The following is a 26,695-nucleotide window of genomic DNA, read 5'->3' on the forward strand; positions in this document are numbered from 1 at the left end:
CTCCGGTCGGACCTCTCCACGGGGTCGACGGGAACGTCTCCGGATGCCAGGAGTCGCAAAGGGCCGACCAGGATGAGGAAACCCCAGGCGGAGTCCGGGGGAAGCAGCACGGCATCCCAGCCTCAGGCCTGCCCGGACGCTGTTGGGGTGAGTCTCCCCAAAAGTCGTGCCGCCGTCATCTCGAGGACAGGTCGGCCTGCGTGCCCCTGGGCTGTTCTCTCACCCCAGGGTCGTTCTCGTCGAGAGCAGAACCCCGCAGCCTCAGGGGTTGCCTGGGGGCGGTGTGTTTCCATGCCTCTGCTGTATGACTCTGTTTCTGTGTGTGTGTGTGTGCGCGTGTATGTGTGCGCGCGTGTGTGTGTGTCTCCCATTCTCTCTTCTCTCTCTGTCTCTCAGTCTCTGTGTCTTTCTTTCCCTCTCTCTGTCGGTTAGTGTGTGCGTGCCCCTCTGCGTGTGTGTCTTTGGCTGAATGTGCCCTGTGCAGCACAAGGCGATTTCTGGCATGTCGGCCTGTCTTTGCTGAGCCTCTTTCTGCGTCTCTGCCTGGGTCATGAGGCCGGCTGTCAATCGTTTTCGCCGCCGCGGATCCGCTTTGGGTGTGTGAAGGCCTGGCCCACGTGAGGAGATGCATCGGTCCCGGAGCAATTGAAATCTCATCCCCATCATGAGCTGCCTCTTTTCTAAGATCAAGATGACCACACAGCAACCAAGGAAAAGAGCCCCACAGGAGCTCTTTGTCCCGCAGTAGGGAAGCCGAACCACATCAGAGAAGATGGTTGTACCTTTTCACGGCTCTTCTCTGAGAAATGAAGCCACACCACCATACCGTGTAGAAGAAGAAGCCGGGAATGGGAGATGGCAACAATCCCTGTCACTGTCACTGGAACGCTGGCCTCTCTGGACAAGCCACCCTTTTGGAAGCCCTCCCCTTATGCCCGTGGTGGTGGCACGGTGCTGTATCCTGCCGGGGCTCTGGCCGCTGCTCTATCCTCCCTCTTGCTCTGCCTCACCTGTTTCTCAGGGGCCTGGATGCCTCTCGCTCTGGCCAAATGTCTTCAACAAAGATGACTTCCCAGTCCGTCAGGGACACACTTCCTGCAGATCCGTGTCATGATGGTATCTCTCTCCAAACGTCTTTCTGCTTCATTGGGCAGGTCTCATGACCCTGGATTTCTTGGCTTCCATACGTGTCTCAGACAGGGAAGCTTCCTTGTTCTCCATGTTTCCCCTCATGGGTGGGTGGATTGCCTAGAATGAGCGCTAGGCGACCGTGACTGGCCTTGTCTTCTAGGACAGGTGGTGTCGCATTTCCTCTGCACTTCCTGTCTCATTCCTGAGGGACATCCTCTCCTCTGCTCCTGGGTGGACTGACTCCCTTGATCTTGTGGCCCAAACGAATGTCAGGGAACCAGAGGGACTGGGCTGGGGCTGGGGCTGGGGCTGGGGCTGGGGCTGGGTCTGGGGCTGGGTGCAGGGGAAGTTGCGTCAGGGCTACCAGGGAGGAGGAGGGTTGGGGGCGGGGCGAATTCTGCAGAAGATTCTTTGCTCCTCTGATAGGCATTGGAAAACCTGGCTTGGGTCAGGCACAGGCCCCCCACCCACCGAGCCCCAGGTGTTCTTTGATTTCCCTTGGCATTGACCGAAAGGTCACTTGTTCCCCCCTTCCACTGGCACATGCCTGGACACCACCGTTTGTTTCGCCGTCTCCCGGTATGCCTCCGGTGACACACATTCTCACCATCTGCTGTGGGATACGCCAGTGCCACGCGTGGTCACATGGTCTCCACATCGGATTCGCCCCTGTTCCTGCCTGCACGTGTCCTGTAAAGCGCGGTCGGCTTTCCGGAGCCCCAGGGCTTTTAGAAGCGGAGCAGGCCACTGCTCTTTCGAAGGAGGAGGGAGGCAGAGGGCTGATGGATCAGTGAAGTTTCAGCTGACGCTACGCCTTGAGACCTATGGGATCATTCTGCGCTGCAGCGAGGCCCTGCCTGCCTCACCAGATGTGGTGAGCCCAACCTATCTCACTGGGAGGGGGCCAAAATCGGATCTGAACGGGAGTCCCCAGAACACAGCAGGCGTCCTGAAGCTCCCCTTCCATCCGTGGAAGTCGGCTCAGGGAGATCCTGAGGGCGGGACTCCTGGGGGTTTGGCCCTGAGACAGGGCACCGGCGGCCCCATCTCCCACGGCGTCCCAAGCTGGACCCCGTATCCACACGCCGCCGCGGCTGCAGCAGGAGCCTCGCTGCAGCCGGGCAGCGGGGGCATTATTTAAAGGGGACGCAGCCTGACTGCCAGGAGCCGAGCGCGAGTCGGTCCAGCCAATGCACATGCGCGGGGCGCGAGCGGCTTCTGCCGTCACAGTGCTTCCCACGGTTGTCTTAGAAACCGGTCCCTGAGGCTTGGCAGAGCAGGAGCCCTCCGTGGCAGTGCTTGGGTGGCGGGGCTCTGAGGCTCCGGTCGGACCTCTCCACGGGGTCGACGGGAACGTCTCCGGATGCCAGGAGTCGCAAAGGGCCGACCAGGATGAGGAAACTCCAGGCGGAGTCCGGGGGAAGCAGCACGGCATCCCAGCCTCAGGCCTGCCCGGACGCTGTTGGGTTGAGTCTCCCCAAAAGTGGTGCCGCCGTCATCTCGAGGACAGGTCGGCCTGCGTGCCCCTAGGCTGTTCTCTCACCCCAGGGTCGTTCTCGTCGAGAGCAGAACCCCGCAGCCTCAGGGGTTACCTGGGGGCGGTGTGTTTCCATGCCTCTGCTGTATGACTCTGTTTCTGTGTGTGTGTGTGTGCGCGTGTATGTGTGCGCGCGTGTGTGTGTGTCTCCCATTCTCTCTTCTCTCTCTGTCTCTCAGTCTCTGTGTCTCTCTTTCCCTCTCTCTGTCGGTTAGTGTGTGCGTGCCCCTCTGCGTGTGTGTCTTTGGCTGAATGTGCCCTGTGCAGCACAAGGCGATTTCTGGCATGTCGGCCTGTCTTTGCTGAGCCTCTTTCTGCGTCTCTGCCTGGGTCATGAGGCCGGCTGTCAATCGTTTTCGCCGCCGCGGATCCGCTTTGGGTGTGTGAAGGCCTGGCCCACGTGAGGAGATGCATCGGTCCCGGAGCAATTGAAATCTCATCCCCATCATGAGCTGCCTCTTTTCTAAGATCAAGATGACCACACAGCAACCAAGGAAAAGAGCCCCACAGGAGCTCTTTGTCCCGCAGTAGGGAAGCAGAACCACATCAGAGAAGATGGTTGTACCTTTTCACGGCTCTTCTCTGAGAAATGAAGCCACACCACCATACCGTGTAGAAGAAGAAGCCGGGAATGGGAGATGGCAACAATCCCTGTCACTGTCACTGGAACGCTGGGCTCTCTGGACAAGCCACCCTTTTGGAAGCCCTCCCCTTATGCCCGTGGTGGTGGCACGGCACTGTATCATGCCGGGGCTCTGGCCGCTGCTCTATCCTCCCTCTTGCTCTGCCTCACCTGTTTCTCAGGGGCCTGGATGCCTCTCGCTCTGGCCAAATGTCTTCAACAAAGATGACTTCCCAGTCCGTCAGGGACACACTTCCTGCAGATCCGTGTCATGATGGTATCTCTCTCCAAACGTCTTTCTGCTTCATTGGGCAGGTCTCATGACCCTGGATTTCTTGGCTTCCATACGTGTCTCAGACAGGGAAGCTTCCTTGTTCTCCATGTTTCCCCTCATGGGTGGGTGGATTGCCTAGAATGAGCGCTAGGCGACCGTGACTGGCCTTGTCTTCTAGGACAGGTGGTGTCGCATTTCCTCTGCACTTCCTGTCTCATTCTTGAGGGACATCCTCTCCTCTGCTCCTGGGTGGACTGACTCCCTTGATCTTGTGGCCCAAACGAATGTCAGGGAACCAGAGGGACTGGGCTGGGGCTGGGGCTGGGTCTTGGGCTGGGGCTGGGGCTGGGGCTGGGGCTGGGGCTGGGTGCAGGAGAAGTTGCGTCAGGGCTACCAGGGAGGAGGAGGGTTGGGGGCGGGGCGAATTCTGCAGAAGATTCTTTGCTCCTCTGATAGGCATTGGAAAACCTGGCTTGGGTCAGGCACAGGCCCCCCACCCACCGAGCCCCAGGTGTTCTTTGATTTCCCTTGGCATTGACCGAAAGGTCACTTGTTCCCCCCTTCCACTGGCACATGCCTGGACACCACCGTTTGTTTCGCCGTCTCCCGGTATGCCTCCGGTGACACACATTCTCACCATCTGCTGTGGGATACGCCAGTGCCACGCGTGGTCACATGGTCTCCACATCGGATTCGCCCCTGTTCCTGCCTGCACGTGTCCTGTAAAGCGCGGTCGGCTTTCCGGAGCCCCAGGGCTTTTAGAAGCGGAGCAGGCCACTGCTCTTTCGAAGGAGGAGGGAGGCAGAGGGCTGATGGATCAGTGAAGTTTCAGCTGACGCTACGCCTTGAGACCTATGGGATCATTCTGCGCTGCAGCGAGGCCCTGCCTGCCTCACCAGATGTGGTGAGCCCAACCTATCTCACTGGGAGGGGGCCAAAATCGGATCTGAACGGGAGTCCCCAGAACACAGCAGGCGTCCTGAAGCTCCCCTTCCATCCGTGGAAGTCGGCTCAAGGAGATCCTGAGGGCGGGACTCCTGGGGGTTTGGCCCTGAGACAGGGCACCGGCGGCCCCATCTCCCACGGCGTCCCAAGCTGGACCCCGTATCCACACGCCGCCGCGGCTGCAGCAGGAGCCTCGCTGCAGCCGGGCAGCGGGGGCATTATTTAAAGGGGACGCAGCCTGACTGCCAGGAGCCGAGCGCGAGTCGGTCCAGCCAATGCGCATGCGCGAGGCGCGAGCGGCTTCTGCCGTCACAGTGCTTCCCACGGTTGTCTTAGAAACCGGTCCCTGAGGCTTGGCAGAGCAGGAGCCCTCCGTGGCAGTGCTTGGGTGGCGGGGCTCTGAGGCTCCGGTCGGACCTCTCCACGGGGTCGACGGGAACGTCTCCGGATGCCAGGAGTCGCAAAGGGCCGACCAGGATGAGGAAACCCCAGGCGGAGTCCGGGGGAAGCAGCACGGCATCCCAGCCTCAGGCCTGCCCGGACGCTGTTGGGGTGAGTCTCCCCAAAAGTCGTGCCGCCGTCATCTCGAGGACAGGTCGGCCTGCGTGCCCCTGGGCTGTTCTCTCACCCCAGGGTCGTTCTCGTCGAGAGCAGAACCTCGCAGCCTCAGGGGTTGCCTGGGGGCGGTGTGTTTCCATGCCTCTGCTGTATGACTCTGTTTCTGTGTGTGTGTGTGTGCGCGTGTATGTGTGCGCGCGTGTGTGTGTGTCTCCCATTCTCTCTTCTCTCTCTGTCTCTCAGTCTCTGTGTCTTTCTTTCCCTCTCTCTGTCGGTTAGTGTGTGCGTGCCCCTCTGCGTGTGTGTCTTTGGCTGAATGTGCCCTGTGCAGCACAAGGCGATTTCTGGCATGTCAGCCTGTCTTTGCTGAGCCTCTTTCTGCGTCTCTGCCTGGGTCATGAGGCCGGCTGTCAATCGTTTTCGCCGCCGCGGATCCGCTTTGGGTGTGTGAAGGCCTGGCCCACGTGAGGAGATGCATCGGTCCCGGAGCAATTGAAATCTCATCCCCATCATGAGCTGCCTCTTTTCTAAGATCAAGATGACCACACAGCAACCAAGGAAAAGAGCCCCACAGGAGCTCTTTGTCCCGCAGTAGGGAAGCAGAACCACATCAGAGAAGATGGTTGTACCTTTTCACGGCTCTTCTCTGAGAAATGAAGCCACACCACCATACCGTGTAGAAGAAGAAGCCGGGAATGGGAGATGGCAACAATCCCTGTCACTGTCACTGGAACGCTGGCCTCTCTGGACAAGCCACCCTTTTGGAAGCCCTCCCCTTATGCCCGTGGTGGTGGCACGGCGCTGTATCCTGCCGGGGCTCTGGCCGCTGCTCTATCCTCCCTCTTGCTCTGCCTCACCTGTTTCTCAGGGGCCTGGATGCCTCTCGCTCTGGCCAAATGTCTTCAACAAAGATGACTTCCCAGTCCGTCAGGGACACACTTCCTGCAGATCCGTGTCATGATGGTATCTCTCTCCAAACGTCTTTCTGCTTCATTGGGCAGGTCTCATGACCCTGGATTTCTTGGCTTCCATACGTGTCTCAGACAGGGAAGCTTCCTTGTTCTCCATGTTTCCCCTCATGGGTGGGTGGATTGCCTAGAATGAGCGCTAGGCGACCGTGACTGGCCTTGTCTTCTAGGACAGGTGGTGTCGCATTTCCTCTGCACTTCCTGTCTCATTCTTGAGGGACATCCTCTCCTCTGCTCCTGGGTGGACTGACTCCCTTGATCTTGTGGCCCAAACGAATGTCAGGGAACCAGAGGGACTGGGCTGGGGCTGGGGCTGGGGCTGGGGCTGTGGCTGGGGCTGGGGCTGGGTGCAGGGGAAGTTGCGTCAGGGCTACCAGGGAGGAGGAGGGTTGGGGGCGGGGCGAATTCTGCAGAAGATTCTTTGCTCCTCTGATAGGCATTGGAAAACCTGGTTTGGGTCAGGCACAGGCCCCCCACCCACCGAGCCCCAGGTGTTCTTTGATTTCCCTTGGCATTGACCGAAAGGTCACTTGTTCCCCCCTTCCACTGGCACATGCCTGGACACCACCGTTTGTTTCGCCGTCTCCCGGTATGCCTCCGGTGACACACATTCACACCATCTGCTGTGGGATACGCCAGTGCCACGCGTGGTCACATGGTCTCCACCTCGGATTCGCCCCTGTTCCTGCCTGCACATGTCCTGTAATGCGCGGTCGGCTTTCCGGAGCCCCAGGGCTTTTAGAAGCGGAGCAGGCCACTGCTCTTTCGAAGGAGGAGGGAGGCAGAGGGCTGATGGATCAGTGAAGTTTCAGCTGACGCTACGCCTTGAGACCTATGGGATCATTCTGCGCTGCAGCGAGGCCCTGCCTGCCTCACCAGATGTGGTGAGCCCAACCTATCTCACTGGGAGGGGGCCAAAATCAGATCTGAACGGGAGTCCCCAGAACACAGCAGGCGGCCTGAAGCTCCCCTTCCCTCCGTGGAAGTCGGCTCAAGGAGATCCTGAGGGCGGGACTCCTGGGGGTTTGGCCCTGAGACAGGGCACCGGCGGCCCCATCTCCCACGGCGTCCCAAGCTGGACCCCGTATCCACACGCCGCCGCGGCTGCAGCAGGAGCCTCGCTGCAGCCGGGCAGCGGGGGCATTATTTAAAGGGGACGCAGCCTGACTGCCAGGAGCCGAGCGCGAGTTGGTCCAGCCAATGCGCATGCGCGAGGCGCGAGCGGCTTCTGCCGTCACAGTGCTTCCCACGGTTGTCTTAGAAACCGGTCCCTGAGGCTTGGCAGAGCAGGAGCCCTCCGTGGCAGTGCTTGGGTGGCGGGGCTCTGAGGCTCCGGTCGGACCTCTCCACGGGGTCGACGGGAACGTCTCCGGATGCCAGGAGTCGCAAAGGGCCGACCAGGATGAGGAAACCCCAGGCGGAGTCCGGGGGAAGCAGCACGGCATCCCAGCCTCAGGCCTGCCCGGACGCTGTTGGGGTGAGTCTCCCCAAAAGTCGTGCCGCCGTCATCTCGAGGACAGGTCGGCCTGCGTGCCCCTGGGCTGTTCTCTCACCCCAGGGTCGTTCTCGTCTAGAGCAGAACCCCGCAGCCTCAGGGGTTACCTGGGGGCGGTGTGTTTCCATGCCTCTGCTGTATGACTCTGTTTCTGTGTGTGTGTGTGTGCGCGTGTATGTGTGCGCGCGTGTGTGTGTGTCTCCCATTCTCTCTTCTCTCTCTGTCTCTCAGTCTCTGTGTCTTTCTTTCCCTCTCTCTGTCGGTTAGTGTGTGCGTGCCCCTCTGCGTGTGTGTCTTTGGCTGAATGTGCCCTGTGCAGCACAAGGCGATTTCTGGCATGTCGGCCTGTCTTTGCTGAGCCTCTTTCTGCGTCTCTGCCTGGGTCATGAGGCCGGCTGTCAATCGTTTTCGCCGCCGCGGATCCGCTTTGGGTGTGTGAAGGCCTGGCCCACGTGAGGAGATGCATCGGTCCCGGAGCAATTGAAATCTCATCCCCATCATGAGCTGCCTCTTTTCTAAGATCAAGATGACCACACAGCAACCAAGGAAAAGAGCCCCACAGGAGCTCTTTGTCCCGCAGTAGGGAAGCAGAACCAAATCAGAGAAGATGGTTGTACCTTTTCACGGCTCTTCTCTGAGAAATGAAGCCACACCACCATACCGTGTAGAAGAAGCAGCCGGGAATGGGAGATGGCAACAATCCCTGTCACTGTCACTGGAACGCTGGCCTCTCTGGACAAGCCACCCTTTTGGAAGCCCTCCCCTTATGCCCGTGGTGGTGGCACGGCGCTGTATCCTGCCGGGGCTCTGGCCGCTGCTCTATCCTCCCTCTTGCTCTGCCTCACCTGTTTCTCAGGGGCCTGGATGCCTCTCGCTCTGGCCAAATGTCTTCAACAAAGATGACTTCCCAGTCCGTCAGGGACACACTTCCTGCAGATCCGTGTCATGATGGTATCTCTCTCCAAACGTCTTTCTGCTTCATTGGGCAGGTCTCATGACCCTGGATTTCTTGGCTTCCATACGTGTCTCAGACAGGGAAGCTTCCTTGTTCTCCATGTTTCCCCTCATGGGTGGGTGGATTGCCTAGAATGAGCGCTAGGCGACCGTGACTGGCCTTGTCTTCTAGGACAGGTGGTGTCGCATTTCCTCTGCACTTCCTGTCTCATTCCTGAGGGACATCCTCTCCTCTGCTCCTGGGTGGACTGACTCCCTTGATCTTGTGGCCCAAACGAATGTCAGGGAACCAGAGGGACTGGGCTGGGTCTGGGGCTGGGTCTTGGGCTGGGGCTGGGGCTGGGGCTGGGGCTGGGGCTGGGTGCAGGGGAAGTTGCGTCAGGGATACCAGGGAGGAGGAGGGTTGGGGGCGGGGCGAATTCTGCAGAAGATTCTTTGCTCCTCTGATAGGCATTGGAAAACCTGGCTTGGGTCAGGCACAGGCCCCCCACCCACCGAGCCCCAGGTGTTCTTTGATTTCCCTTGGCATTGACCGAAAGGTCACTTGTTCCCCCCTTCCACTGGCACATGCCTGGACACCACCGTTTGTTTCGCCGTCTCCCGGTATGCCTCCGGTGACACACATTCACACCATCTGCTGTGGGATACGCCAGTGCCACGCGTGGTCACATGGTCTCCACCTCGGATTCGCCCCTGTTCCTGCCTGCACGTGTCCTGTAAAGCGCGGTCGGCTTTCCGGAGCCCCAGGGCTTTTAGAAGCGGAGCAGGCCACTGCTCTTTCGAAGGAGGAGGGAGGCAGAGGGCTGATGGATCAGTGAAGTTTCAGCTGACGCTACGCCTTGAGACCTATGGGATCATTCTGCGCTGCAGCGAGGCCCTGCCTGCCTCACCAGATGTGGTGAGCCCAACCTATCTCGCTGGGAGGGGGCCAAAACCGGATCTGAACGGGAGTCCCCAGAACACAGCAGGCGTCCTGAAGCTCCCCTTCCATCCGTGGAAGTCGCCTCAAGGAGATCCTGAGGGCGGGACTCCTGGGGGTTTGGCCCTGAGACAGGGCACCGGCGGCCCCATCTCCCACGGCGTCCCAAGCTGGACCCCGTATCCACACGCCGCCGCGGCTGCAGCAGGAGCCTCGCTGCAGCCGGGCAGCGGGGGCATTATTTAAAGGGGACGCAGCCTGACTGCCAGGAGCCGAGCGCGAGTCGGTCCAGCCAATGCGCATGCGCGAGGCGCGAGCGGCTTCTGCCGTCACAGTGCTTCCCACGGTTGTCTTAGAAACCGGTCCCTGAGGCTTGGCAGAGCAGGAGCCCTCCGTGGCAGTGCTTGGGTTGCGGGGCTCTGAGGCTCCGGTCGGACCTCTCCACGGGGTCGACGGGAACGTCTCCGGATGCCAGGAGTCGCAAAGGGCCGACCAGGATGAGGAAACCCCAGGAGGAGTCCGGGGGAAGCAGCACGGCATCCCAGCCTCAGGCCTGCCCGGACGCTGTTGGGGTGAGTCTCCCCAAAAGTCGTGCCGCCGTCATCTCGAGGACAGGTCGGCCTGCGTGCCCCTAGGCTGTTCTCTCACCCCAGGGTCGTTCTCGTCGAGAGCAGAACCCCGCAGCCTCAGGGGTTACCTGGGGGCGGTGTGTTTCCATGCCTCTGCTGTATGACTCTGTTTCTGTGTGTGTGTGTGTGCGCGTGTATGTGTGCGCGCGTGTGTGTGTGTCTCCCATTCTCTCTTCTCTCTCTGTCTCTCAGTCTCTGTGTCTCTCTTTCCCTCTCTCTGTCGGTTAGTGTGTGCGTGCCCCTCTGCGTGTGTGTCTTTGGCTGAATGTGCCCTGTGCAGCACAAGGCGATTTCTGGCATGTCGGCCTGTCTTTGCTGAGCCTCTTTCTGCGTCTCTGCCTGGGTCATGAGGCCGGCTGTCAATCGTTTTCGCCGCCGCGGATCCGCTTTGGGTGTGTGAAGGCCTGGCCCACGTGAGGAGATGCATCGGTCCCGGAGCAATTGAAATCTCATCCCCATCATGAGCTGCCTCTTTTCTAAGATCAAGATGACCACACAGCAACCAAGGAAAAGAGCCCCACAGGAGCTCTTTGTCCCGCAGTAGGGAAGCAGAACCACATCAGAGAAGATGGTTGTACCTTTTCACGGCTCTTCTCTGAGAAATGAAGCCACACCACCATACCGTGTAGAAGAAGAAGCCGGGAATGGGAGATGGCAACAATCCCTGTCACTGTCACTGGAACGCTGGGCTCTCTGGACAAGCCACCCTTTTGGAAGCCCTCCCCTTATGCCCGTGGTGGTGGCACGGCACTGTATCCTGCCGGGGCTCTGGCCGCTGCTCTATCCTCCCTCTTGCTCTGCCTCACCTGTTTCTCAGGGGCCTGGATGCCTCTCGCTCTGGCCAAATGTCTTCAACAAAGATGACTTCCCAGTCCGTCAGGGACACACTTCCTGCAGATCCGTGTCATGATGGTATCTCTCTCCAAACGTCTTTCTGCTTCATTGGGCAGGTCTCATGACCCTGGATTTCTTGGCTTCCATACGTGTCTCAGACAGGGAAGCTTCCTTGTTCTCCATGTTTCCCCTCATGGGTGGGTGGATTGCCTAGAATGAGCGCTAGGCGACCGTGACTGGCCTTGTCTTCTAGGACAGGTGGTGTCGCATTTCCTCTGCACTTCCTGTCTCATTCTTGAGGGACATCCTCTCCTCTGCTCCTGGGTGGACTGACTCCCTTGATCTTGTGGCCCAAACGAATGTCAGGGAACTAGAGGGACTGGGCTGGGGCTGGGGCTGGGTCTAGGGCTGGGGCTGGGGCTGGGGCTGGGGCTGGGGCTGGGTGCAGGGGAAGTTGCGTCAGGGCTACCAGGGAGGAGGAAGGTTGGGGGCGGGGCGAATTCTGCAGAAGATTCTTTGCTCCTCTGATAGGCATTGGAAAACCTGGCTTGGGTCAGGCACAGGCCCCCCACCCACCGACCCCAGGTGTTCTTTGATTTCCCTTGGCATTGACCGAAAGGTCACTTGTTCCCCCCTTCCACTGGCACATGCCTGGACACCACCGTTTGTTTCGCCGTCTCCCGGTATGCCTCCGGTGACACACATTCTCACCATCTGCTGTGGGATACGCCAGTGCCACGCGTGGTCACAAGGTCTCCACCTCGGATTCGCCCCTGTTCCTGCCTGCACGTGTCCTGTAAAGCGCGGTCGGCTTTCCGGAGCCCCAGGGCTTTTAGAAGCGGAGCAGGCCACTGCTCTTTCGAAGGAGGAGGGAGGCAGAGGGCTGATGGATCAGTGAAGTTTCAGCTGACGCTACTCCTTGAGACCTATGGGATCATTCTGCGCTGCAGCGAGGCCCTGCCTGCCTCCCCAGATGTGGTGAGCCCAACCTATCTCACTGGGAGGGGGCCAAAATCGGATCTGAACGGGAGTCCCCAGAACACAGCAGGCGTCCTGAAGCTCCCCTTCCATCCGTGGAAGTCGGCTCAAGGAGATCCTGAGGGCGGGACTCCTGGGGGTTTGGCCCTGAGACAGGGCACCGGCGGCCCCATCTCCCACGGCGTCCCAAGCTGGACCCCGTATCCACACGCCGCCGCGGCTGCAGCAGGAGCCTCGCTGCAGCCGGGCAGCGGGGGCATTATTTAAAGGGGATGCAGCCTGACTGCCAGGAGCCGAGCGCGAGTCGCTCCAGCCAATGCGCATGCGCGAGGCGCGAGCAGCTTCTGCCGTCACAGTGCTTCCCACGGTTGTCTTAGAAACCGGTCCCTGAGGCTTGGCAGAGCAGGAGCCCTCCGTGGCAGTGCTTGGGTGGCGGGGCTCTGAGGCTCCGGTCGGACCTCTCCACGGGGTCGACGGGAACGTCTCCGGATGCCAGGAGTCGCAAAGGGCCGACCAGGATGAGGAAACCCCAGGCGGAGTCCGGGGGAAGCAGCACGGCATCCCAGCCTCAGGCCTGCCCGGACGCTGTTGGGGTGAGTCTCCCCAAAAGTCGTGCCGCCGTCATCTCGAGGACAGGTCGGCCTGCGTGCCCCTGGGCTGTTCTCTCACCCCAGGGTCGTTCTCGTCGAGAGCAGAACCCCGCAGCCTCAGGGGTTGCCTGGGGGCGGTGTGTTTCCATGCCTCTGCTGTATGACTCTGTTTCTGTGTGTGTGTGTGTGCGCGTGTATGTGTGCGCGCGTGTGTGTGTGTCTCCCATTCTCTCTTCTCTCTCTGTCTCTCAGTCTCTGTGTCTTTCTTTCCCTCTCTCTGTCGGTTAGTGTGTGCGTGCCCCTCTGCGTGTGTGTCTTTGGCTGAATGTGCCCTGTGCAGCACAAGGCGATTTCTGGCATGTCAGCCTGTCTTTGATGAGCCTCTTTCTGCGTCTCTGCCTGGGTCATGAGGCCGGCTGTCAATCGTTTTCGCCGCCGCGGATCCGCTTTGGGTGTGTGAAGGCCTGGCCCACGTGAGGAGATGCATCGGTCCCGGAGCAATTGAAATCTCATCCCCATCATGAGCTGCCTCTTTTCTAAGATCAAGATGACCACACAGCAACCAAGGAAAAGAGCCCCACAGGAGCTCTTTGTCCCGCAGTAGGGAAGCAGAACCACATCAGAGAAGATGGTTGTACCTTTTCACGGCTCTTCTCTGAGAAATGAAGCCAAACCACCATACCGTGTAGAAGAAGAAGCCGGGAATGGGAGATGGCAACAATCCCTGTCACTGTCACTGGAACGCTGGCCTCTCTGGACAAGCCACCCTTTTGGAAGCCCTCCCCTTATGCCCGTGGTGGTGGCACGGCGCTGTATCCTGCCGGGGCTCTGGCCGCTGCTCTATCCTCCCTCTTGCTCTGCCTCACCTGTTTCTCAGGGGCCTGGATGCCTCTCGCTCTGGCCAAATGTCTTCAACAAAGATGACTTCCCAGTCCGTCAGGGACACACTCCCTGCAGATCCGTGTCATGATGGTATCTCTCTCCAAACGTCTTTCTGCTTCATTGGGCAGGTCTCATGACCCTGGATTTCTTGGCTTCCATACGTGTCTCAGACAGGGAAGCTTCCTTGTTCTCCATGTTTCCCCTCATGGGTGGGTGGATTGCCTAGAATGAGTGCTAGGCGACCGTGACTGGCCTTGTCTTCTAGGACAGGTGGTGTCGCATTTCCTCTGCACTTCCTGTCTAATTCTTGAGGGACATCCTCTCCTCTGCTCCTGGGTGGACTGACTCCCCTGATCTTGTGGCCCAAACGAATGTCAGGGAACCAGAGGGACTGGGCTGGGGCTGGGGCTGGGGATGGGGCTGGGGCTGGGGCTGGGGCTGGGTGCAGGGGAAGTTGCGTCAGGGCTACCAGGGAGGAGGAGGGTTGGGGGCGGGGCGAATTCTGCAGAAGATTCTTTGCTCCTCTGATAGGCATTGGAAAACCTGGCTTGGGTCAGGCACAGGCCCCCCACCCACCGAGCCCCAGGTGTTCTTTGATTTCCCTTGGCATTGACCGAAAGGTCACTTGTTCCCCCCTTCCACTGGCACATGCCTGGACACCACCGTTTGTTTCGCCGTCTCCCGGTATGCCTCCGGTGACACACATTCACACCATCTGCTGTGGGATACGCCAGTGCCACGCGTGGTCACATGGTCTCCACCTCGGATTCGCCCCTGTTCCTGCCTGCACGTGTCCTGTAAAGCGCGGTCGGCTTTCCGGAGCCCCAGGGCTTTTACAAGCGGAGCAGGCCACTGCTCTTTCGAAGGAGGAGGGAGGCAGAGGGCTGATGGATCACTGAAGTTTCAGCTGACGCTACGCCTTGAGACCTATGGGATCATTCTGCGCTGCAGCGAGGCCCTGCCTGCCTCACCAGATGTGGTGAGCCCAACCTATCTCACTGGGAGGGGGCCAAAATCGGATCTGAACGGGAGTCCCCAGAACACAGCAGGCGTCCTGAAGCTCCCCTTCCATCCGTGGAAGTCGGCTCAAGGAGATCCTGAGGGCGGGACTCCTGGGGGTTTGGCCCTGAGACAGGGCACCGGCGGCCCCATCTCCCACGGCGTCCCAAGCTGGACCCCGTATCCACACGCCGCCGCGGCTGCAGCAGGAGCCTCGCTGCAGCCGGGCAGCGGGGGCATTATTTAAAGGGGACGCAGCCTGACTGCCAGGAGCCGAGCGCGAGTCGGTCCAGCCAATGCGCATGCGCGAGGCGCGAGCGGCTTCTGCCGTCACAGTGCTTCCCACGGTTGTCTTAGAAACCGGTCCCTGAGGCTTGGCAGAGCAGGGGCCCTCCGTGGCAGTGCTTGGGTGGCGGGGCTCTGAGGCTCCGGTCGGACCTCTCCACGGGGTCGACGGGAACGTCTCCGGATGCCAGGAGTCGCAAAGGGCCGACCAGGATGAGGAAACCCCAGGCGGAGTCCGGGGGAAGCAGCACGGCATCCCAGCCTCAGGCCTGCCCGGACGCTGTTGGGGTGAGTCTCCCCAAAAGTCGTGCCGCCGTCATCTCGAGGACAGGTCGGCCTGCGTGCCCCTGGGCTGTTCTCTCACCCCAGGGTCGTTCTCGTCGAGAGCAGAACCCCGCAGCCTCAGGGGTTGCCTGGGGGCGGTGTGTTTCCATGCCTCTGCTGTATGACTCTGTTTCTGTGTGTGTGTGTGTGCGCGTGTATGTGTGCGCGCGTGTGTGTGTGTCTCCCATTCTCTCTTCTCTCTCTGTCTCTCAGTCTCTGTGTCTTTCTTTCCCTCTCTCTGTCGGTTAGTGTGTGCGTGCCCCTCTGCGTGTGTGTCTTTGGCTGAATGTGCCCTGTGCAGCACAAGGCGATTTCTGGCATGTCGGCCTGTCTTTGCTGAGCCTCTTTCTGCGTCTCTGCCTGGGTCATGAGGCCGGCTGTCAATCGTTTTCGCCGCCGCGGATCCGCTTTGGGTGTGTGAAGGCCTGGCCCACGTGAGGAGATGCATCGGTCCCGGAGCAATTGAAATCTCATCCCCATCATGAGCTGCCTCTTTTCTAAGATCAAGATGACCACACAGCAACCAAGGAAAAGAGCCCCACAGGAGCTCTTTGTCCCGCAGTAGGGAAGCCGAACCACATCAGAGAAGATGGTTGTACCTTTTCACGGCTCTTCTCTGAGAAATGAAGCCACACCACCATACCGTGTAGAAGAAGAAGCCGGGAATGGGAGATGGCAACAATCCCTGTCACTGTCACTGGAACGCTGGCCTCTCTGGACAAGCCACCCTTTTGGAAGCCCTCCCCTTATGCCCGTGGTGGTGGCACGGTGCTGTATCCTGCCGGGGCTCTGGCCGCTGCTCTATCCTCCCTCTTGCTCTGCCTCACCTGTTTCTCAGGGGCCTGGATGCCTCTCGCTCTGGCCAAATGTCTTCAACAAAGATGACTTCCCAGTCCGTCAGGGACACACTTCCTGCAGATCCGTGTCATGATGGTATCTCTCTCCAAACGTCTTTCTGCTTCATTGGGCAGGTCTCATGACCCTGGATTTCTTGGCTTCCATACGTGTCTCAGACAGGGAAGCTTCCTTGTTCTCCATGTTTCCCCTCATGGGTGGGTGGATTGCCTAGAATGAGCGCTAGGCGACCGTGACTGGCCTTGTCTTCTAGGACAGGTGGTGTCGCATTTCCTCTGCACTTCCTGTCTCATTCCTGAGGGACATCCTCTCCTCTGCTCCTGGGTGGACTGACTCCCTTGATCTTGTGGCCCAAACGAATGTCAGGGAACCAGAGGGACTGGGCTGGGGCTGGGGCTGGGGCTGGGGCTGGGGCTGGGTCTGGGGCTGGGTGCAGGGGAAGTTGCGTCAGGGCTACCAGGGAGGAGGAGGGTTGGGGGCGGGGCGAATTCTGCAGAAGATTCTTTGCTCCTCTGATAGGCATTGGAAAACCTGGCTTGGGTCAGGCACAGGCCCCCCACCCACCGAGCCCCAGGTGTTCTTTGATTTCCCTTGGCATTGACCGAAAGGTCACTTGTTCCCCCCTTCCACTGGCACATGCCTGGACACCACCGTTTGTTTCGCCGTCTCCCGGTATGCCTCCGGTGACACACATTCTCACCATCTGCTGTGGGATACGCCAGTGCCACGCGTGGTCACATGGTCTCCACATCGGATTCGCCCCTGTTCCTGCCTGCACGTGTCCTGTAAAGCGCGGTCGGCTTTCCGGAGCCCCAGGGCTTTTAGAAGCGGAGCAGGCCACTGCTCTTTCGAAGGAGGAGGGAGGCAGAGGGCTGATGGATCAGTGAAGTTTCAGCTGACGCTACGCCTTGAGACCTATGGGATCATTCTGCGCTGCAGCGAGGCCCTGCCTGCCTCACCAGATGTGGTGAGCCCAACCTATCTCACTGGGAGGGGGCCAAAATCGGATCTGAACGGGAGTCCCCAGAACACAGCAGGCGTCCTGAAGCTCCCCTTCCATCCGTGGAAGTCGGCTCAGGGAGATCCTGAGGGCGGGACTCCTGGGGGTTTGGCCCTGAGACAGGGCACCGGCGGCCCCATCTCCCACGGCGTCCCAAGCTGGACCCCGTATCCACACGCCGCCGCGGCTGCAGCAGGAGCCTCGCTGCAGCCGGGCAGCGGGGGCATTATTTAAAGGGGACGCAGCCTGACTGCCAGGAGCCGAGCGCGAGTCGGTCCAGCCAATGCACATGCGCGGGGCGCGAGCGGCTTCTGCCGTCACAGTGCTTCCCACGGTTGTCTTAGAAACCGGTCCCTGAGGCTTGGCAGAGCAGGAGCCCTCCGTGGCAGTGCTTGGGTGGCGGGGCTCTGAGGCTCCGGTCGGACCTCTCCACGGGGTCGACGGGAACGTCTCCGGATGCCAGGAGTCGCAAAGGGCCGACCAGGATGAGGAAACTCCAGGCGGAGTCCGGGGGAAGCAGCACGGCATCCCAGCCTCAGGCCTGCCCGGACGCTGTTGGGTTGAGTCTCCCCAAAAGTGGTGCCGCCGTCATCTCGAGGACAGGTCGGCCTGCGTGCCCCTAGGCTGTTCTCTCACCCCAGGGTCGTTCTCGTCGAGAGCAGAACCCCGCAGCCTCAGGGGTTACCTGGGGGCGGTGTGTTTCCATGCCTCTGCTGTATGACTCTGTTTCTGTGTGTGTGTGTGTGCGCGTGTATGTGTGCGCGCGTGTGTGTGTGTCTCCCATTCTCTCTTCTCTCTCTGTCTCTCAGTCTCTGTGTCTCTCTTTCCCTCTCTCTGTCGGTTAGTGTGTGCGTGCCCCTCTGCGTGTGTGTCTTTGGCTGAATGTGCCCTGTGCAGCACAAGGCGATTTCTGGCATGTCGGCCTGTCTTTGCTGAGCCTCTTTCTGCGTCTCTGCCTGGGTCATGAGGCCGGCTGTCAATCGTTTTCGCCGCCGCGGATCCGCTTTGGGTGTGTGAAGGCCTGGCCCACGTGAGGAGATGCATCGGTCCCGGAGCAATTGAAATCTCATCCCCATCATGAGCTGCCTCTTTTCTAAGATCAAGATGACCACACAGCAACCAAGGAAAAGAGCCCCACAGGAGCTCTTTGTCCCGCAGTAGGGAAGCAGAACCACATCAGAGAAGATGGTTGTACCTTTTCACGGCTCTTCTCTGAGAAATGAAGCCACACCACCATACCGTGTAGAAGAAGAAGCCGGGAATGGGAGATGGCAACAATCCCTGTCACTGTCACTGGAACGCTGGCCTCTCTGGACAAGCCACCCTTTTGGAAGCCCTCCCCTTATGCCCGTGGTGGTGGCACGGCACTGTATCATGCCGGGGCTCTGGCCGCTGCTCTATCCTCCCTCTTGCTCTGCCTCACCTGTTTCTCAGGGGCCTGGATGCCTCTCGCTCTGGCCAAATGTCTTCAACAAAGATGACTTCCCAGTCCGTCAGGGACACACTTCCTGCAGATCCGTGTCATGATGGTATCTCTCTCCAAACGTCTTTCTGCTTCATTGGGCAGGTCTCATGACCCTGGATTTCTTGGCTTCCATACGTGTCTCAGACAGGGAAGCTTCCTTGTTCTCCATGTTTCCCCTCATGGGTGGGTGGATTGCCTAGAATGAGCGCTAGGCGACCGTGACTGGCCTTGTCTTCTAGGACAGGTGGTGTCGCATTTCCTCTGCACTTCCTGTCTCATTCTTGAGGGACATCCTCTCCTCTGCTCCTGGGTGGACTGACTCCCTTGATCTTGTGGCCCAAACGAATGTCAGGGAACCAGAGGGACTGGGCTGGGGCTGGGGCTGGGTCTTGGGCTGGGGCTGGGGCTGGGGCTGGGGCTGGGGCTGGGTGCAGGAGAAGTTGCGTCAGGGCTACCAGGGAGGAGGAGGGTTGGGGGCGGGGCGAATTCTGCAGAAGATTCTTTGCTCCTCTGATAGGCATTGGAAAACCTGGCTTGGGTCAGGCACAGGACCCCCACCCACCGAGCCCCAGGTGTTCTTTGATTTCCCTTGGCATTGACCGAAAGGTCACTTGTTCCCCCCTTCCACTGGCACATGCCTGGACACCACCGTTTGTTTCGCCGTCTCCCGGTATGCCTCCGGTGACACACATTCTCACCATCTGCTGTGGGATACGCCAGTGCCACGCGTGGTCACATGGTCTCCACATCGGATTCGCCCCTGTTCCTGCCTGCACGTGTCCTGTAAAGCGCGGTCGGCTTTCCGGAGCCCCAGGGCTTTTAGAAGCGGAGCAGGCCACTGCTCTTTCGAAGGAGGAGGGAGGCAGAGGGCTGATGGATCAGTGAAGTTTCAGCTGACGCTACGCCTTGAGACCTATGGGATCATTCTGCGCTGCAGCGAGGCCCTGCCTGCCTCACCAGATGTGGTGAGCCCAACCTATCTCACTGGGAGGGGGCCAAAATCGGATCTGAACGGGAGTCCCCAGAACACAGCAGGCGTCCTGAAGCTCCCCTTCCATCCGTGGAAGTCGGCTCAAGGAGATCCTGAGGGCGGGACTCCTGGGGGTTTGGCCCTGAGACAGGGCACCGGCGGCCCCATCTCCCACGGCGTCCCAAGCTGGACCCCGTATCCACACGCCGCCGCGGCTGCAGCAGGAGCCTCGCTGCAGCCGGGCAGCGGGGGCATTATTTAAAGGGGACGCAGCCTGACTGCCAGGAGCCGAGCGCGAGTCGGTCCAGCCAATGCGCATGCGCGAGGCGCGAGCGGCTTCTGCCGTCACAGTGCTTCCCACGGTTGTCTTAGAAACCGGTCCCTGAGGCTTGGCAGAGCAGGAGCCCTCCGTGGCAGTGCTTGGGTGGCGGGGCTCTGAGGCTCCGGTCGGACCTCTCCACGGGGTCGACGGGAACGTCTCCGGATGCCAGGAGTCGCAAAGGGCCGACCAGGATGAGGAAACCCCAGGCGGAGTCCGGGGGAAGCAGCACGGCATCCCAGCCTCAGGCCTGCCCGGACGCTGTTGGGGTGAGTCTCCCCAAAAGTCGTGCCGCCGTCATCTCGAGGACAGGTCGGCCTGCGTGCCCCTGGGCTGTTCTCTCACCCCAGGGTCGTTCTCGTCGAGAGCAGAACCTCGCAGCCTCAGGGGTTGCCTGGGGGCGGTGTGTTTCCATGCCTCTGCTGTATGACTCTGTTTCTGTGTGTGTGTGTGTGCGCGTGTATGTGTGCGCGCGTGTGTGTGTGTCTCCCATTCTCTCTTCTCTCTCTGTCTCTCAGTCTCTGTGTCTTTCTTTCCCTCTCTCTGTCGGTTAGTGTGTGCGTGCCCCTCTGCGTGTGTGTCTTTGGCTGAATGTGCCCTGTGCAGCACAAGGCGATTTCTGGCATGTCAGCCTGTCTTTGCTGAGCCTCTTTCTGCGTCTCTGCCTGGGTCATGAGGCCGGCTGTCAATCGTTTTCGCCGCCGCGGATCCGCTTTGGGTGTGTGAAGGCCTGGCCCACGTGAGGAGATGCATCGGTCCCGGAGCAATTGAAATCTCATCCCCATCATGAGCTGCCTCTTTTCTAAGATCAAGATGACCACACAGCAACCAAGGAAAAGAGCCCCACAGGAGCTCTTTGTCCCGCAGTAGGGAAGCAGAACCACATCAGAGAAGATGGTTGTACCTTTTCACGGCTCTTCTCTGAGAAATGAAGCCACACCACCATACCGTGTAGAAGAAGAAGCCGGGAATGGGAGATGGCAACAATCCCTGTCACTGTCACTGGAACGCTGGCCTCTCTGGACAAGCCACCCTTTTGGAAGCCCTCCCCTTATGCCCGTGGTGGTGGCACGGCGCTGTATCCTGCCGGGGCTCTGGCCGCTGCTCTATCCTCCCTCTTGCTCTGCCTCACCTGTTTCTCAGGGGCCTGGATGCCTCTCGCTCTGGCCAAATGTCTTCAACAAAGATGACTTCCCAGTCCGTCAGGGACACACTTCCTGCAGATCCGTGTCATGATGGTATCTCTCTCCAAACGTCTTTCTGCTTCATTGGGCAGGTCTCATGACCCTGGATTTCTTGGCTTCCATACGTGTCTCAGACAGGGAAGCTTCCTTGTTCTCCATGTTTCCCCTCATGGGTGGGTGGATTGCCTAGAATGAGCGCTAGGCGACCGTGACTGGCCTTGTCTTCTAGGACAGGTGGTGTCGCATTTCCTCTGCACTTCCTGTCTCATTCTTGAGGGACATCCTCTCCTCTGCTCCTGGGTGGACTGACTCCCTTGATCTTGTGGCCCAAACGAATGTCAGGGAACCAGAGGGACTGGGCTGGGGCTGGGGCTGGGGCTGGGGCTGTGGCTGGGGCTGGGGCTGGGTGCAGGGGAAGTTGCGTCAGGGCTACCAGGGAGGAGGAGGGTTGGGGGCGGGGCGAATTCTGCAGAAGATTCTTTGCTCCTCTGATAGGCATTGGAAAACCTGGTTTGGGTCAGGCACAGGCCCCCCACCCACCGAGCCCCAGGTGTTCTTTGATTTCCCTTGGCATTGACCGAAAGGTCACTTGTTCCCCCCTTCCACTGGCACATGCCTGGACACCACCGTTTGTTTCGCCGTCTCCCGGTATGCCTCCGGTGACACACATTCACACCATCTGCTGTGGGATACGCCAGTGCCACGCGTGGTCACATGGTCTCCACCTCGGATTCGCCCCTGTTCCTGCCTGCACATGTCCTGTAATGCGCGGTCGGCTTTCCGGAGCCCCAGGGCTTTTAGAAGCGGAGCAGGCCACTGCTCTTTCGAAGGAGGAGGGAGGCAGAGGGCTGATGGATCAGTGAAGTTTCAGCTGACGCTACGCCTTGAGACCTATGGGATCATTCTGCGCTGCAGCGAGGCCCTGCCTGCCTCACCAGATGTGGTGAGCCCAACCTATCTCACTGGGAGGGGGCCAAAATCAGATCTGAACGGGAGTCCCCAGAACACAGCAGGCGGCCTGAAGCTCCCCTTCCCTCCGTGGAAGTCGGCTCAAGGAGATCCTGAGGGCGGGACTCCTGGGGGTTTGGCCCTGAGACAGGGCACCGGCGGCCCCATCTCCCACGGCGTCCCAAGCTGGACCCCGTATCCACACGCCGCCGCGGCTGCAGCAGGAGCCTCGCTGCAGCCGGGCAGCGGGGGCATTATTTAAAGGGGACGCAGCCTGACTGCCAGGAGCCGAGCGCGAGTTGGTCCAGCCAATGCGCATGCGCGAGGCGCGAGCGGCTTCTGCCGTCACAGTGCTTCCCACGGTTGTCTTAGAAACCGGTCCCTGAGGCTTGGCAGAGCAGGAGCCCTCCGTGGCAGTGCTTGGGTGGCGGGGCTCTGAGGCTCCGGTCGGACCTCTCCACGGGGTCGACGGGAACGTCTCCGGATGCCAGGAGTCGCAAAGGGCCGACCAGGATGAGGAAACCCCAGGCGGAGTCCGGGGGAAGCAGCACGGCATCCCAGCCTCAGGCCTGCCCGGACGCTGTTGGGGTGAGTCTCCCCAAAAGTCGTGCCGCCGTCATCTCGAGGACAGGTCGGCCTGCGTGCCCCTGGGCTGTTCTCTCACCCCAGGGTCGTTCTCGTCTAGAGCAGAACCCCGCAGCCTCAGGGGTTACCTGGGGGCGGTGTGTTTCCATGCCTCTGCTGTATGACTCTGTTTCTGTGTGTGTGTGTGTGCGCGTGTATGTGTGCGCGCGTGTGTGTGTGTCTCCCATTCTCTCTTCTCTCTCTGTCTCTCAGTCTCTGTGTCTTTCTTTCCCTCTCTCTGTCGGTTAGTGTGTGCGTGCCCCTCTGCGTGTGTGTCTTTGGCTGAATGTGCCCTGTGCAGCACAAGGCGATTTCTGGCATGTCGGCCTGTCTTTGCTGAGCCTCTTTCTGCGTCTCTGCCTGGGTCATGAGGCCGGCTGTCAATCGTTTTCGCCGCCGCGGATCCGCTTTGGGTGTGTGAAGGCCTGGCCCACGTGAGGAGATGCATCGGTCCCGGAGCAATTGAAATCTCATCCCCATCATGAGCTGCCTCTTTTCTAAGATCAAGATGACCACACAGCAACCAAGGAAAAGAGCCCCACAGGAGCTCTTTGTCCCGCAGTAGGGAAGCAGAACCAAATCAGAGAAGATGGTTGTACCTTTTCACGGCTCTTCTCTGAGAAATGAAGCCACACCACCATACCGTGTAGAAGAAGCAGCCGGGAATGGGAGATGGCAACAATCCCTGTCACTGTCACTGGAACGCTGGCCTCTCTGGACAAGCCACCCTTTTGGAAGCCCTCCCCTTATGCCCGTGGTGGTGGCACGGCGCTGTATCCTGCCGGGGCTCTGGCCGCTGCTCTATCCTCCCTCTTGCTCTGCCTCACCTGTTTCTCAGGGGCCTGGATGCCTCTCGCTCTGGCCAAATGTCTTCAACAAAGATGACTTCCCAGTCCGTCAGGGACACACTTCCTGCAGATCCGTGTCATGATGGTATCTCTCTCCAAACGTCTTTCTGCTTCATTGGGCAGGTCTCATGACCCTGGATTTCTTGGCTTCCATACGTGTCTCAGACAGGGAAGCTTCCTTGTTCTCCATGTTTCCCCTCATGGGTGGGTGGATTGCCTAGAATGAGCGCTAGGCGACCGTGACTGGCCTTGTCTTCTAGGACAGGTGGTGTCGCATTTCCTCTGCACTTCCTGTCTCATTCCTGAGGGACATCCTCTCCTCTGCTCCTGGGTGGACTGACTCCCTTGATCTTGTGGCCCAAACGAATGTCAGGGAACCAGAGGGACTGGGCTGGGTCTGGGGCTGGGTCTTGGGCTGGGGCTGGGGCTGGGGCTGGGGCTGGGGCTGGGTGCAGGGGAAGTTGCGTCAGGGATACCAGGGAGGAGGAGGGTTGGGGGCGGGGCGAATTCTGCAGAAGATTCTTTGCTCCTCTGATAGGCATTGGAAAACCTGGCTTGGGTCAGGCACAGGCCCCCCACCCACCGAGCCCCAGGTGTTCTTTGATTTCCCTTGGCATTGACCGAAAGGTCACTTGTTCCCCCCTTCCACTGGCACATGCCTGGACACCACCGTTTGTTTCGCCGTCTCCCGGTATGCCTCCGGTGACACACATTCACACCATCTGCTGTGGGATACGCCAGTGCCACGCGTGGTCACATGGTCTCCACCTCGGATTCGCCCCTGTTCCTGCCTGCACGTGTCCTGTAAAGCGCGGTCGGCTTTCCGGAGCCCCAGGGCTTTTAGAAGCGGAGCAGGCCACTGCTCTTTCGAAGGAGGAGGGAGGCAGAGGGCTGATGGATCAGTGAAGTTTCAGCTGACGCTACGCCTTGAGACCTATGGGATCATTCTGCGCTGCAGCGAGGCCCTGCCTGCCTCACCAGATGTGGTGAGCCCAACCTATCTCGCTGGGAGGGGGCCAAAACCGGATCTGAACGGGAGTCCCCAGAACACAGCAGGCGTCCTGAAGCTCCCCTTCCATCCGTGGAAGTCGCCTCAAGGAGATCCTGAGGGCGGGACTCCTGGGGGTTTGGCCCTGAGACAGGGCACCGGCGGCCCCATCTCCCACGGCGTCCCAAGCTGGACCCCGTATCCACACGCCGCCGCGGCTGCAGCAGGAGCCTCGCTGCAGCCGGGCAGCGGGGGCATTATTTAAAGGGGACGCAGCCTGACTGCCAGGAGCCGAGCGCGAGTCGGTCCAGCCAATGCGCATGCGCGAGGCGCGAGCGGCTTCTGCCGTCACAGTGCTTCCCACGGTTGTCTTAGAAACCGGTCCCTGAGGCTTGGCAGAGCAGGAGCCCTCCGTGGCAGTGCTTGGGTTGCGGGGCTCTGAGGCTCCGGTCGGACCTCTCCACGGGGTCGACGGGAACGTCTCCGGATGCCAGGAGTCGCAAAGGGCCGACCAGGATGAGGAAACCCCAGGAGGAGTCCGGGGGAAGCAGCACGGCATCCCAGCCTCAGGCCTGCCCGGACGCTGTTGGGGTGAGTCTCCCCAAAAGTCGTGCCGCCGTCATCTCGAGGACAGGTCGGCCTGCGTGCCCCTAGGCTGTTCTCTCACCCCAGGGTCGTTCTCGTCGAGAGCAGAACCCCGCAGCCTCAGGGGTTACCTGGGGGCGGTGTGTTTCCATGCCTCTGCTGTATGACTCTGTTTCTGTGTGTGTGTGTGTGCGCGTGTATGTGTGCGCGCGTGTGTGTGTGTCTCCCATTCTCTCTTCTCTCTCTGTCTCTCAGTCTCTGTGTCTCTCTTTCCCTCTCTCTGTCGGTTAGTGTGTGCGTGCCCCTCTGCGTGTGTGTCTTTGGCTGAATGTGCCCTGTGCAGCACAAGGCGATTTCTGGCATGTCGGCCTGTCTTTGCTGAGCCTCTTTCTGCGTCTCTGCCTGGGTCATGAGGCCGGCTGTCAATCGTTTTCGCCGCCGCGGATCCGCTTTGGGTGTGTGAAGGCCTGGCCCACGTGAGGAGATGCATCGGTCCCGGAGCAATTGAAATCTCATCCCCATCATGAGCTGCCTCTTTTCTAAGATCAAGATGACCACACAGCAACCAAGGAAAAGAGCCCCACAGGAGCTCTTTGTCCCGCAGTAGGGAAGCAGAACCACATCAGAGAAGATGGTTGTACCTTTTCACGGCTCTTCTCTGAGAAATGAAGCCACACCACCATACCGTGTAGAAGAAGAAGCCGGGAATGGGAGATGGCAACAATCCCTGTCACTGTCACTGGAACGCTGGCCTCTCTGGACAAGCCACCCTTTTGGAAGCCCTCCCCTTATGCCCGTGGTGGTGGCACGGCACTGTATCCTGCCGGGGCTCTGGCCGCTGCTCTATCCTCCCTCTTGCTCTGCCTCACCTGTTTCTCAGGGGCCTGGATGCCTCTCGCTCTGGCCAAATGTCTTCAACAAAGATGACTTCCCAGTCCGTCAGGGACACACTTCCTGCAGATCCGTGTCATGATGGTATCTCTCTCCAAACGTCTTTCTGCTTCATTGGGCAGGTCTCATGACCCTGGATTTCTTGGCTTCCATACGTGTCTCAGACAGGGAAGCTTCCTTGTTCTCCATGTTTCCCCTCATGGGTGGGTGGATTGCCTAGAATGAGCGCTAGGCGACCGTGACTGGCCTTGTCTTCTAGGACAGGTGGTGTCGCATTTCCTCTGCACTTCCTGTCTCATTCTTGAGGGACATCCTCTCCTCTGCTCCTGGGTGGACTGACTCCCTTGATCTTGTGGCCCAAACGAATGTCAGGGAACTAGAGGGACTGGGCTGGGGCTGGGGCTGGGTCTAGGGCTGGGGCTGGGGCTGGGGCTGGGGCTGGGGCTGGGTGCAGGGGAAGTTGCGTCAGGGCTACCAGGGAGGAGGAAGGTTGGGGGCGGGGCGAATTCTGCAGAAGATTCTTTGCTCCTCTGATAGGCATTGGAAAACCTGGCTTGGGTCAGGCACAGGCCCCCCACCCACCGACCCCAGGTGTTCTTTGATTTCCCTTGGCATTGACCGAAAGGTCACTTGTTCCCCCCTTCCACTGGCACATGCCTGGACACCACCGTTTGTTTCGCCGTCTCCCGGTATGCCTCCGGTGACACACATTCTCACCATCTGCTGTGGGATACGCCAGTGCCACGCGTGGTCACAAGGTCTCCACCTCGGATTCGCCCCTGTTCCTGCCTGCACGTGTCCTGTAAAGCGCGGTCGGCTTTCCGGAGCCCCAGGGCTTTTAGAAGCGGAGCAGGCCACTGCTCTTTCGAAGGAGGAGGGAGGCAGAGGGCTGATGGATCAGTGAAGTTTCAGCTGACGCTACGCCTTGAGACCTATGGGATCATTCTGCGCTGCAGCGAGGCCCTGCCTGCCTCCCCAGATGTGGTGAGCCCAACCTATCTCACTGGGAGGGGGCCAAAATCGGATCTGAACGGGAGTCCCCAGAACACAGCAGGCGTCCTGAAGCTCCCCTTCCATCCGTGGAAGTCGGCTCA

The sequence above is a fragment of the Pongo abelii genome, chromosome 19 (genome assembly GCF_028885655.2).
Source record: "Pongo abelii isolate AG06213 chromosome 19, NHGRI_mPonAbe1-v2.0_pri, whole genome shotgun sequence".
NCBI lineage: Eukaryota > Metazoa > Chordata > Mammalia > Primates > Hominidae > Pongo > Pongo abelii.